Source organism: Nerophis ophidion, linkage group LG12 (assembly GCF_033978795.1).
Source record: "Nerophis ophidion isolate RoL-2023_Sa linkage group LG12, RoL_Noph_v1.0, whole genome shotgun sequence".
Classification (NCBI taxonomy): Eukaryota; Metazoa; Chordata; class Actinopteri; order Syngnathiformes; family Syngnathidae; genus Nerophis; species Nerophis ophidion.
Genome location: NC_084622.1, coordinates 10,140,985 through 10,153,484, shown reverse-complemented (window position 1 = coordinate 10,153,484; position 12,500 = coordinate 10,140,985). Strand labels below are relative to the sequence as shown.

The 12,500-nt window shown below is 36.8% G+C and overlaps 1 protein-coding gene across 2 annotated transcripts in view; it reads left to right on the top strand.

Moving 5' to 3' along the window:
- Window positions 1–12,500, top strand: part of LOC133562944 (voltage-dependent calcium channel subunit alpha-2/delta-1) — a 311,591-nt gene that overhangs the window by 47,783 nt on the left and 251,308 nt on the right. The gene's annotated exons all lie outside the window — the stretch shown is intronic.

Here is a 12,500-nt window from a genome sequence, read left to right as displayed (position 1 = left end):
GGACAATAATACATGGCAAGGTTTTAAACATGGATGTTAGTCTTGCTAAGAATCATTGAGTCCTCATTACGCCGAAACAACACGTTTAGTAGTGGACTAATGTTGTTTTACAGTATTTTAATGCATTTCATAGTTTCTTCTCTCTGGCTATAACACTCTGTAAGTGAAGGTTAATGACTTAAAAAGAACATGTAGACAAAAAAATAAATAATAATAGGTTGATAATTGATGGCGAGGTTTTAAACATGGCTGTTAGTCTTGCTAAGAATCATTGAGTCCTCATTAGGCCAGAACAACACATTTAGTAGAGGGCTAGTGTTGTTTTACAGTATTATAATGCATTTCATAGTTTCTGCTCTCTGGTTATGAAAACACTCTTGTAAGTGAAGGTTAATGACCTTAAAATAAAATTTAGGAAAAAAAAAAAAAATAGGACAATATTTGATGGCGAGGTTTTAAACATGGACGTTAGTCTTGCTGAGAATCATTGAGTCCTCATTACGCCGAAACAACACGTTTAGTAGAGGTCTAATGTTTTACAGTATTATAATGCATTTCATTGTTTCTGTTGTCTGGCTATAACAACACTCTTGTAAGTGAAGGTAAATGACCTAAAAAGAATATGTAAACAATAAAATAAATAATAATAGGTCGATAATTGATGGCGAGGTTTTAAACATGGATGTTAGTCTTGCTGAGAATCATTGAGTCCTCATTACGCCGAAACAACACGTTTAGTAGAGGGCTAATGTTGTTTTACAGTATTTCAATGCATTTCATAGTTTCTGCTCTCTGGCTCTAACAACACTCTTGTTAGTTAAGATTAATGACCTAAAAAGAGAATGTACACTAAAAAAAAAAAAAAAAATAGGACAATAATTGATGGCGAGGTTTTAAACATGGACGTTAGTCTTGCTGAGAATCATTGAGTCCTCATTACGCCGAAACAACACGTTTAGTAGAGGTCTAATGTTTTACAGTATTATAATGCATTTCATTGTTTCTGCTGTCTGGCTATAACAACACTCTTGTAAGTGAAGGTTAATGACCTAAAAAGACAATGTAGACAAATAAAAAAAAAAAAAATAGGACAATAATTGATGGCGAGGTTTTAAACATGGACGTTAGTCTTGCTGAGAATCATTGAGTCACCATTACGCGAGAAGGACACGTTTAGTAGTGGACTAATGTTGTTTTACAGTATTTTAATGCATTTCATAGTTTCAGCTCTCTGGCTAGAAAAACACTCTTGTAAGTGAAGGTTAATGACCTAAAAAGAACATGTACGAAAAAAAATAAATAAAAAATAGGGCGATAATTGATGGCGAGGTTTTAAACATGGCTGTTGGTCTTGCTGAGAATCATTGAGTCCTCATTACGCCAGAACAACACGTTTAGTAGAGGGCTAATGTTGTTTTACAGTATTATAATGCATTTCATAGTTTCTGCTCTCTGGCTATAAAAACACTCTTGTAAGTGAAGATTAATGACCTAAAAAGAACATGTAGACGAAAAAAAAATAAAATAGGATGATAATACATGGCAAGGTTTTAACCATGGATGTTAGTCTTGCTGAGAATCATTGAGTCCTCATTACGCCGAAACAACACGTTTAGTAGTGGGCTAATGTTGTTTTACAGTATTTTAATGCATTTCATAGTTTCTGCTCTCTGGCTCTAACAACACTCTTGTTAGTTAAGATTAATGACCTAAAAAGAGAATGTACACTAAAATTTTTTTTTAAAAAAATAGCACAATAATTGATGGCGAGGTTTTAAACATGGACGTTAGTCTTGCTGAGAATCATTGAGTCCTCATTACGCCGAAACAACACGTTTAGTAGAGGTCTAGTGTTTTACAGTATTATAATGCATTTCATAGTTTCTGTTGTCTGGCTATAACAACACTCTTGTAAGTGAAGGTTAATGACCTAAAAAGAACATGTAGACAAATAAAAAAACTAAAAATAAGACAATAATTGATGGCGAGGTTTTAAACATGGATGTTAGTCTTGCTGAGAATCCTTGAGTCCTCATTATGCCAGAACAACACGTTTAGTAGAGGGCTAATGTTGTTTTACAGTATTTTAATACATTTCATAGTTTCTGCTCTCTGGCTATGAAAACACTGTTGTAAGTGAAGGTTAATGACCTTAAAATAACATTTAGAAAAAAAAAAATAAAAAAAAAAAATAGGACAATATTTGATGGCGAGGTTTTAACCATGGATATTAGTCTTGCTGAGAATCATTGAGTCCCCATTGAGCGAGAACGACACGTTTAGTAGAGGGCTATTGTGGTTTTACAGTATTATAATGCATTTCATAGTTTCTGCTCTCTGGCTATAACAACACTCTTGTAAGTGAAGGTTAATGACCTAAAAAGAACATGTAGACAAATAAAAAAAAAAATAAGGACAATAATTGATGGCGAGGTTTAAAACATGGATGTTAGTCTTGCTGAGAATCATTGAGTCCTCATTACGCCGAAACAACACGTTTAGTAGTGGGCATATGTTGTTTTACAGTATTTTAATGCATTTCATAGTTTCTGCTCTCTGGCTATAACAACACTCTTGTAAGTGAAGGTTAATGACCTAAAAAGAACATGTAGACAGATTAAAAAAAATAGGACAATAATTAATGGCGAGGTTTTAAACATGGATGTTAGTCTTGCTGAGAATCAATGAGGTCTCATTAGGCCAGAACAACACGTTTAGTAGAGGGCTAGTGTTGTTTTACAGTATTATAACGCATTTCATAGTTTCTTCTCTATGGCTATAACACTCTTGTAAGTGAAGGTAAATGACCTAATAAGAACATGTCGACAAAAAAAATTAATAATAACAGGTCAATAAATAATGGCGAGGTTTTAAACAATGATGTTAGTCTTGCTAAGAATCCTTGAGTCCTCATTACGCCAGAACAACACGTTTAGTAGAGGGCTAATGTTGTTTTACAGTATTTTAATGCAATTCATAGTTTCTGCTCTCTGGCTATGAAAACACTGTTGTAAGTGAAGGTTAATGACCTTAAAATAACATTTAGAAAAAAAATAAAAATAAAAAATAGGTCGATAATTGATGGCCAGGTTTTAAACATGGCTGTTGGTCTTGCTGAGAATCATTGAGGTCTCATTAGGCCAGAACAACACGTTTAGTAGAGAGCTAGTGTTCTACAGTATTATAATGCATTTCATAGTTTCTTCTCTATGGCTATAACACTCTTGTAAGTGAAGATTAATGACCTAAAAAGAACATGTAGACAAAAAAAATTAATAATAACAGGTCAATAAATAATGGCGAGGTTTTAAACAATGATGTTAGTCTTGCTAAGAATCATTGAGTCCTCATTATGCCGAAACAACACGTTTAGTAGTGGGTTAATGTTGTTTTACAGTATTTTAATGCATTTCATAGTTTCTGCTCTCTGGCTATAACAACACTCTTGTAAGTGAAAGTTGATGACCTAAAAAGAACATTTAGACAAAAAAATAAATAAAATGGGACAATAATTGATGCCGAGGTTTTAAACATGGATATTAGTCTTGCTGAGAATCATTGAGTCCCCATTACGCGAGAAGGACACGTTTAGTAGAGAGCTAATGTGGTTTTACAGTATTAAAATGCATTTCATAGTTTCTGCTCTCTGGTTATAATAACACTCTTGTAAGTGAAGGTTAATGACCTAAAAAGAACATGTAGACAAAAAATAAATAAAAAATAGGACAATAACTGATGGCAAAGTTTTAAACATGGATGTTAGTCTTGCTGAGAATCATTGAGGCCTCATTACGCCGTTTAGTAGTGGACTAATGTTTTACAGTATTTTAATGGATTTCATAGTTTCTGCTCTCTGTCTATAACACTCTTGTAAGTGAAGGTTAATGACCTAAAAAGAACATGTAGACAAAAAAATAAAATAATAATAGGTCGATAATTGATGGCGAGGTTTTAAACATGGATGTTAGTCTTGCTGAGAATCATTGAGTCCTCATTTCGTCAGAACAACACGTTTAGTAGAGGGCCAATGTTGTTTTAAAGTATTATAATGGCACCAAAAGCCAGCTATTGGAAATTTCCAGATAAATGGATAGGTTGCATGAGCACTAGGAAAAACAAATAGTGTCAGTAGCATGACGTCCATAACAATAGTACAAAACCCAAAAACCGGATGGCACGTTGTGTAAATGGTAAATAAAAACAGAATACAATGACTTGCAAATCCCTTTCAACTTATATTCAATTGAATAGACTGCAAAGACAAGATATTTAAAGTTCGAACCAGAAAACTTTTTTTTTTTGAAAATATTACCTCATTTGGAATTTGATGCCTGCAACTTGTTTTAAAAAAAAACCTGGCACAAATGGCAAAAACGACTGAGAAAGTTGAGGAATGCTCATTTAACACTTATTTTGAACATCCCAAGTTTGGTTGAACGGGCAAGATATTTTACGTTCCAACTGAGAAATATTTTTTTTTTGTGCAAATAATCATTAACTTAAAATTTAATGGCAGCAACACACTGTAAAAGTTGTCACAGGGGCATTTTTACCACTGTGTTACATGGCTTTTCCTTTTAACAACACTCCATAAGCGTTTGGGTACTGAGGAGACCAATTTTTCTAAGCTTTTCCGGTGGAATTATTTCCCAATTTTGCTTGATGTACAGCTTAAGTTGTTCAACAGTCTCCGTTGTGGTATTTTAGGATTCATAATGTGCCACACATTTTCAATAGGAGACAGTTCTGGACTACAGGCAGGTTAGACTAGTACCCACACTCTTACTATAAGGCCACGCTCTTATCACATGTGGCTTGGCATTGTCTTGCTGAAATAAGCAGGGGTGTCTATGATAACGTGCCTTGGATGACAACATATGTTGCTCCAATACCTGTATGTACCTTTCAGCATTAATGGTGCCTTCACAGATGTGTAACTTACCCATGCCTTGGACACTAATACACACCCATACCATCACAGATGCTGGCTTTTCAACTTTGCGCCTTTAACAATCCGATTGTTCTTTTCGTCTTTGTTCCGGAGTACACGTCATCCACAATTTCCAAAAGCAATTTAAAATGTGGACTCATCAGACAACAGAACACTTTTCCACTTTGCATCAGTCTATCTTAGATGAACTCGGGCCCAGCAAAGCCGGCGGCATTTCTGGGTGTTGTTGATAAATGGCTTTCGCTTTGCATAGTACAGTTTTAACTTGCACTTACAGATGTAGAGACTAACCGTAGTTACTGACAGTGGTTTTCTGAAGTGTTCCTGAGCCGATGTGGTGATATCCTTTACACGCTGATGTCGCTTTTTGATGCAGTACCGCCAGAGGGCTCAAAGGTCACGGGCATTCAATGTTGGTTTTCAGCCTTGCCGCTTACGTGCAGTGATTTCTCCAGATTCTATGGACTTTTTGATGATATTATGGAATGTAAATGGCGAAATCCCTAATTTCCTTGCAATAGGTCTTTGAGAAATGTTGTACTCAAACAATTTCCTCACGCGTTTGTTCACAAAGTATTGACCCTTGCCCCATCCTTCTTTGTGAATGACTGAGCATTTCATGGAAGCTGCTTTTATACCCAATCATGGCACCCACCTGTTCCCAGCTAGCCTGTTCACCTGTGGGACGTTCCAAATAAGTGTTTGATGAGAATTCCTCAAATTTCTCAGTCTTTTTGCCACTTGTGCCAGCTTTTTTTGAAACATGTTGCAGGCATCAAATTCCAAATGAGCTAATATTTACAAAACATAATGTTTTCCAGTTCGAACATCAAATATCTTGTCTTTGCAGTGTATTCAATTGAATATAAGTTGAATTGGATTTGCAAATCATCGTATTTTGTATTTTTTTTCCAATTTCAACACGTGACAACTTCACTGGTTTTGGGGTTTGTAGACTTGGGTCAGAATAAATCAATCAGAAGTAAGAAAACGCCATCACGGTCTAGTGTTGTCCTGATACAAAATATTTTGGTACTGGTACCAAACTGTTTATGTACTTTTCTAGATAAAAGGGACCACAAAAATTGTCTTTATTGGCTTTATTTTAACAAAAAAAAAATCTTACGGTACATTAAACATATGTTTATATTGCAATTTTGTGCTTAAATAAAATAGTGAACATAGTAGACAACTTGTCTTTTAGTAGTAAGTAAACAAACAAAGACTACTAATTAGTCTGCTGACGTATGCAGTAACATATTGTGTCATTTATCTACCTATTATTTTGTAAACATTATAAAGGACAAACTGTAAAAAGTGATTATTAATCCACTTGTTCATTTACTGTTAATATCTGCTAATTTTCCGTTTTAACATGTTCTATCCACACTTCTGTTCAAATGTAATAATCACTTATTCTTGTCTTCTTTAAAATTTTACGTTAGTTTTGGATGATACCACAAATGTATGTATCGAGCCGATACCAAGTAGTTACAGTATCATACATTGGTCATATTCAAAGTCCTCATATGTCCAGGGACGTATTTACTGAGTTTATAAACATATGAAAAAAAAATGAAAAAAAGATTTTGTGATGAGAAAAAATATCGACTAGATACACTCTTGTACTTGGTATCATTACAGTGGATGCCAGGTGTAGATCCACCCGTGGCGTTTGTTTACATTGTGACCCCGGTGAGCTATTGTATCCTCCGACGGTGTGTAGTGAAGCATGTTTTAGCTACTCCTCGTCCTCCAGTAATAATGCTACATGTAGGAAATGTACTTTATTTAATGCCATGGAGACAAGGGTTAGTAATTGAGGGCGTTTCAGTATTATAACCTCACCTTTCTCTTTAGTTTTTGAGCCAAAATGCGTCCGTTCTTCCTTTTCTGTCAACACAATGTGTCTGCTTGTAAGTACTCTGTGTGCGTGCGCTGCCGAACATGCTCCCCTGCTGGTGAAACCAGCAATGTCACGACGTGACGACGCACTGTTATCCCTGGTAAAAAAAAACAACAATTAATTACCAGTACTTTTCAAACAGAGCATAGGACCGTTTTTGAGTCATTAGTACCTCGATGCTATACTGGTACCGGTACCATGACAATGTTAAACCAAATTGTGGCTTTACTATGTTGGCACAGCTCTCAAGATTGTGCAGGTGTACTCATTGCGGTGTGGAGTGAGCGCGTAGGAACATGTTTGTTTTACCAAAAAGGTATCGAGCGGTTTGAGGTTTATAGAAGACACCTCCACCCTGGAGAGGGCGTGAGAAAGAGGCAGGCGGCGGCTGCGGATGACCATATTTAAAGTGTTGCATGGAGGCCCGGGGCCTAATTAGAAACTAAATTATTGATGCTGCAGAATTATGGAGGAGAAAGGCAAACTGATAAACAAACGCCCATGGACGGACATTGTCTTATGCATACACGTTAAGTGGGTGTTAACCGTTGTTGGACATCGGAAGCCGGGCGGAATTGGCTTCTGCGTGAATGTAAGACGACCTTGTGACAAATGTACTGATCTGCAACACCTCTAAAATCTGCAACATACAGTGGGGAAAAAAAGTATTTAGTCAGCCACCGATTGTGCAAGTTCTCCCACTTAAAATGATGATAGAGGTCTGTAATTTTCATCATAGGTACACTTCAACTGTGAGAGACAGAATGTGTAGAAAAAAAACACAGGAATTCACATAGTAGGAATTTTAAAGAATTTGTAAATTATGCTGGAAAATAAGTATTTGGTTACTTCAAAAAAGGAAGATCTCTGGATCTCACAGACCTGTAACTTCTTCTTTAAGAAGCTCTTCTGTCCTCCACTCGTTACTTGTATTAATGCCACTTGTTTGAACTCGTTATCCATACAAAAGACACCTGTCCACAGCCTCAAACAGTCAGACTCCGAACTCCACTATGAACAAGGCCAAAGAACTGTCGAAGGACACCAGGAAAATAATTGTAGACCTGAAGAGTGAATCTACAATAAGCAAACAGCTTGGTGTGAAAAAATCAACAGTGGGAGCAATTATCAGAAAATGGAAGACATACAAGACCACTGATAATCTCCCTCGATCTGGGGCTCCACGCAAGATCTCATCCTGTGGGGTCAAAATGATCATGACAACGGTGAGCAAAAATCCCAGAACCACAAGGGGGGACCTGGTGAATGACCTGCAGAGAGCTGGGAGCAAAGTAACAAAGGTTACCATCAGTAACACACTACGCCGACAGGGAATCAAATCCTGCAGTGCCACACGTGTCTTCCTGCTTAAGCCACTGCATGTCCAGGCCCGTCTGAAGTTTGCCAGAGAGCACATGGGAGAATGTCATGTGGTCAGATGGAACTAAAATAGAACTGTATGGTATAAACTCAACTCGTCGTGTTTGGAGGAAGAAGAATACTGAGTTGCATCCCAAGAACACCAAACCTACTGTGAAACATGGGAGTGGAAACATCATGCTTTGGGGCTGTTTTTCTGCTAAGGGGACAGGACGATTGATCCGTGTTAAGGAAAGAATGAATGGGGCCATGTATCCTGAGATTTTGAGCCAAAACCTCCTTCCATCAGTGAGAGCTTTGAATGGTTGACCAAATATACTTATAAATTACAAATAAATTCTTTAAAATTCCTACAATGTAAATTGCTGGATATTTTTTCACATTCTGTCTCTCACAGTTGAAGTGTACCTATGATGAAAATTACAGACCTCTGTCATCATTTTAAGTGGGAGAACTTGCACAATCGGTGGCTGACTAAATACTTGTTTACCCCATTGTATAGTCCATGCTTTCAAAGTTACACACATTAAATAACAATGGCCATAAAGTTAAGTTAAAGTACCAATTATTGTAACACACACACTAGGTGTGGTGAAATATGTCCTCTGCATTTGAGTCATCCCCTTGTTCGTCCCCTTGGAGTTGAGGGGAGCAGTGAGCAGCAGCAGTGGCCACGCCCCAGGAATCATTTATGGGGATTTAACCCCCAATTCCAACCCTTGATGCTGAGTGCCAAGGACGGAGGTAATAGTTCCCATTTTTATAGTTTTTGGTATGACTCGGCCGAGGTTTGATCTCACAATCTACCCATCTCAGGGCGGACACTCTAACCACTAGGACACTTAGTAGGAGAGGCAAGAAAAACTCAACCCAATGGGATGAAAATGAGAAACCTTGGAGGAGACAGCAGATATTGGGACCCAAAACCCTGGGCGACCGGTGCAATGGACGTCGAGTGGATCTAGCATAATATTGTGAAAGTCCAGTCCATAGTGAATCTAACATAATAGTGATAGATCCACTATAGACTGGACTAACATAATAGTGTGAGAGTCCAGTCCATAGTGGATCGAACATAATAGTGTGAGAATCCAAACCAGTGTGGATCTAAAATAATAGTGTGAGAGTCAAGTCCATAGTGGATCTAACATAATATTGTGGGACTCCAGTCCATAGTGGATCTAGCATATTAGTGAGAGTCCCATAGTGGATCTAGCATATTAGTGAGAGTCCAGTCCATAGTGAATCCAACATAATAGTGAGAGAGTCCAGGTCATAGTGGATCTAACATAATAGTGTGAGAGACCAGGTCATAGTGGATCTAACATAATAGTGTGAGAGTCAAGTTCATAGTGGATCTAGCATATTAGTGAGAGTCCAGTCCATAGTGGATCTAACATAATAGTGAGAGAGTCCAGGTCATAGTGGATCTAAAATAATAGTGTGAGAGTCCAGGTCATAGTGGATCTAACATAATAGTGTGAGAGTCAAGTTCATAGTGGATCTAGCATATTAGTGAGAGTCCAGTCCATAGTGGATCCACCACATTAGTGAGAGAGTCCAGTCCATAGTGGATCCACCATAATAGTGAGAGAGTCCAGTCCATAGTGGATCCAACATAATAGTGAGAGAGTCCAGTCCGTAGTGTGTGATGTAATATTTAACTTTGACGAGCAGGATTTTTCCATTATTTTCTATTCCGCCATACATGTTGTCACCTAGATTCCTAAAACATCCCTGAAAAATGAGACAGGTGCATTTGCACTTAACTGGACCAAGCAGGCCTTAGGTGGGACTCAAAAGGGCCGACCTGAGCCGTCATTATAGTGCAATAGTTTAAAGAGACACAAAGGCTCTGCACGCGCTGCCTTCAAATGAAAAGCTATATTGGCGTTATGGGACTAGAAGTCCAGTTTTATTCCCACACATACTTGGAATCATCAAGTCCAGGGGTTATCATTCTTCCTCTTATTGTGTAGTTGGAGCAGGAGGAAGAATTACAATGTCGACGAATTGCGAAGAGTTTGAATTGGAAGAATGACAAAGGCCTTTCTTAATTTGGTATTTGGATACCAAATCCAGTAAAACAAGTAAGGTACATTTCAGAGTTTGAACCGCATATTCAATATTGGTCTAATATCATACATATATTGGTCATATTCATCTTCAAAGTCCTCATGGGTTCAGTGACATATTTACTGTGTATATGGATATATTTTGATTTTTTTTTACACGCTGATGTTGGTCGAGAAGGCCTGGCTCTCAGTATCTGTTCTAATTCATCCTAAAATGTTCTATCGGGTTAAGGTCAGGACTCTGTGAAAGCCAGTCAAGTTCATCCACACCAGACTCTCATTCATGTGGCCAGGTGAAGTGATGAGGACAAAATAGTATATGAAAAACTAGGGCCAATTTAGTTTATGTATATATATATATATATATATATATATATATACATATACACACACACATACATATATATCATTGTATCAGGCTAATAAGATATTTAAGTGTGTTATAAATAGTAGAGCAAACAATCTAATGATGCTGACATTAGATACTACAGTAAAAGGAAATAGAGCAATTAGTTTTGTTTGCCTAGAAATTAAATTCTACATTATGAAATAGATTAAAACAAAAACAATTCAGAAAAAAAATAAATAAAATGACTGTCTTCCAGACAATTAGTTGGCCTTTAATTATCTATTAGTGGCTTAAGAATACATCACTGACAATAGCAATGGAATTAAAACATTTTAAATCCATAATAATAATAATAATAATAATAATTACACAAAGCTTTGCTGCTATTTATAGATACATCTGGCACTCTGGAAGCTGGCATCGTTACCATTATGCATTTTTATTAAGACGGAACAATGCGTTGGTTTGCTATACACCTTAATTGTTCCATTTATCCTCGTTAATAATTAAGTTGACTTCTTCCGTGCGTTCCTTGGAAAGTGTGTGGAGTGATTCCTGTGTAATGTGTGCACGTGTCCTACGGTTGTGTGCGTGGCCTGATGATTATTCATCAGTTGCCTGCTGTCGCCGTCGCTTTCGTGACGAGCGCGAGATGCGACATCATGGCGTGTGCACAACGTCGATATAATGAGCCCGAGCTGAGATGCGATCAGAGATATCTCAAGTCTCCGGAGCAGATGTTCCTCAACCGCCCATCTCTGCTCGGCGCTGATTATATTAAGCAGACCAAAGGTGTCTGCGTCGGCGTCAGTGCGCGTCGGTGAGAAGGAGTGTGTCCGTGGGTGTGTGTCAGACGGAAAGACGGAGTAGCACAGATGGGGAATTCTAACTAGACTTATGGTCGCCCTGGGAGAGGCCTCGTATTTTTCACCCGGAAGAAATCGAGAGCTCTTCACTGTGCAACGTTTAGAGCAGATTGTGGTTTGAGCTTCATTTAAAGCAGGGGTCACCAACGCGGTGCCCGCGGGTACCAGGTAGCCCGTAAGGACCAGACGAGTCGCCCGCTGGCCTGTTCTAAAAATAGCTCAAATAGCAGCACTTACCAGTGAGCTGCCTCTATTTTTTAAATTTTATTTATTTACTAGCAAGCTGGTCTCGATTTGCTCGACATTTTTAATTCTAAGAGAGACAAAACTCAAATAGAATTTGAAAATCCAAGAAAATATTTTAAAGACTCGGTCTTTACTTGTTTAAATAAATTCATTTATGTTTTTACTTTGCTTCTTATAACTTTCAGAAAGACAATTTTAGAAAAAAAATACAACCTTAAAAATGATTTTAGGATTTTTAAACACATACCTTTTTAAATTCCTTCCTCTTCTTTCCTGACAATTTAAATCAATGTTCAAGTATTTTTTTTTAATTTATTGCAAAGAATAATAAAAACATTTTAATTTAATTCATTTTAGCTTCTGTTTTTTCGACAAAAAATATTTGTGAAAAATTTCTTCAAACTTATGATTAAAATTCAAAAAAAATATTCTGGCAAATTTAAAAAAATCTGTAGAATCATATTTAAATCGTATTTCAAAGTCTTTTGAATTTCTCTTAAAATGTTTGTTCTGGAAAATCTAGAAGAAATAATGATTTGTATTTGTTAGAAATATAGCTTGGTCCAATTTGTTATATATTCTAACAAAGTGCAGATTGGTTTCTAACCTATTTAAAACATGTCATCAAAATTTTAAAATTAATCTTAAATCAGGAAAAATTACTAATGATGTTCCATAAATTCTTCTTATTTTTTCATAAAGATTCGAATTAGCAAATTTTTCTCTT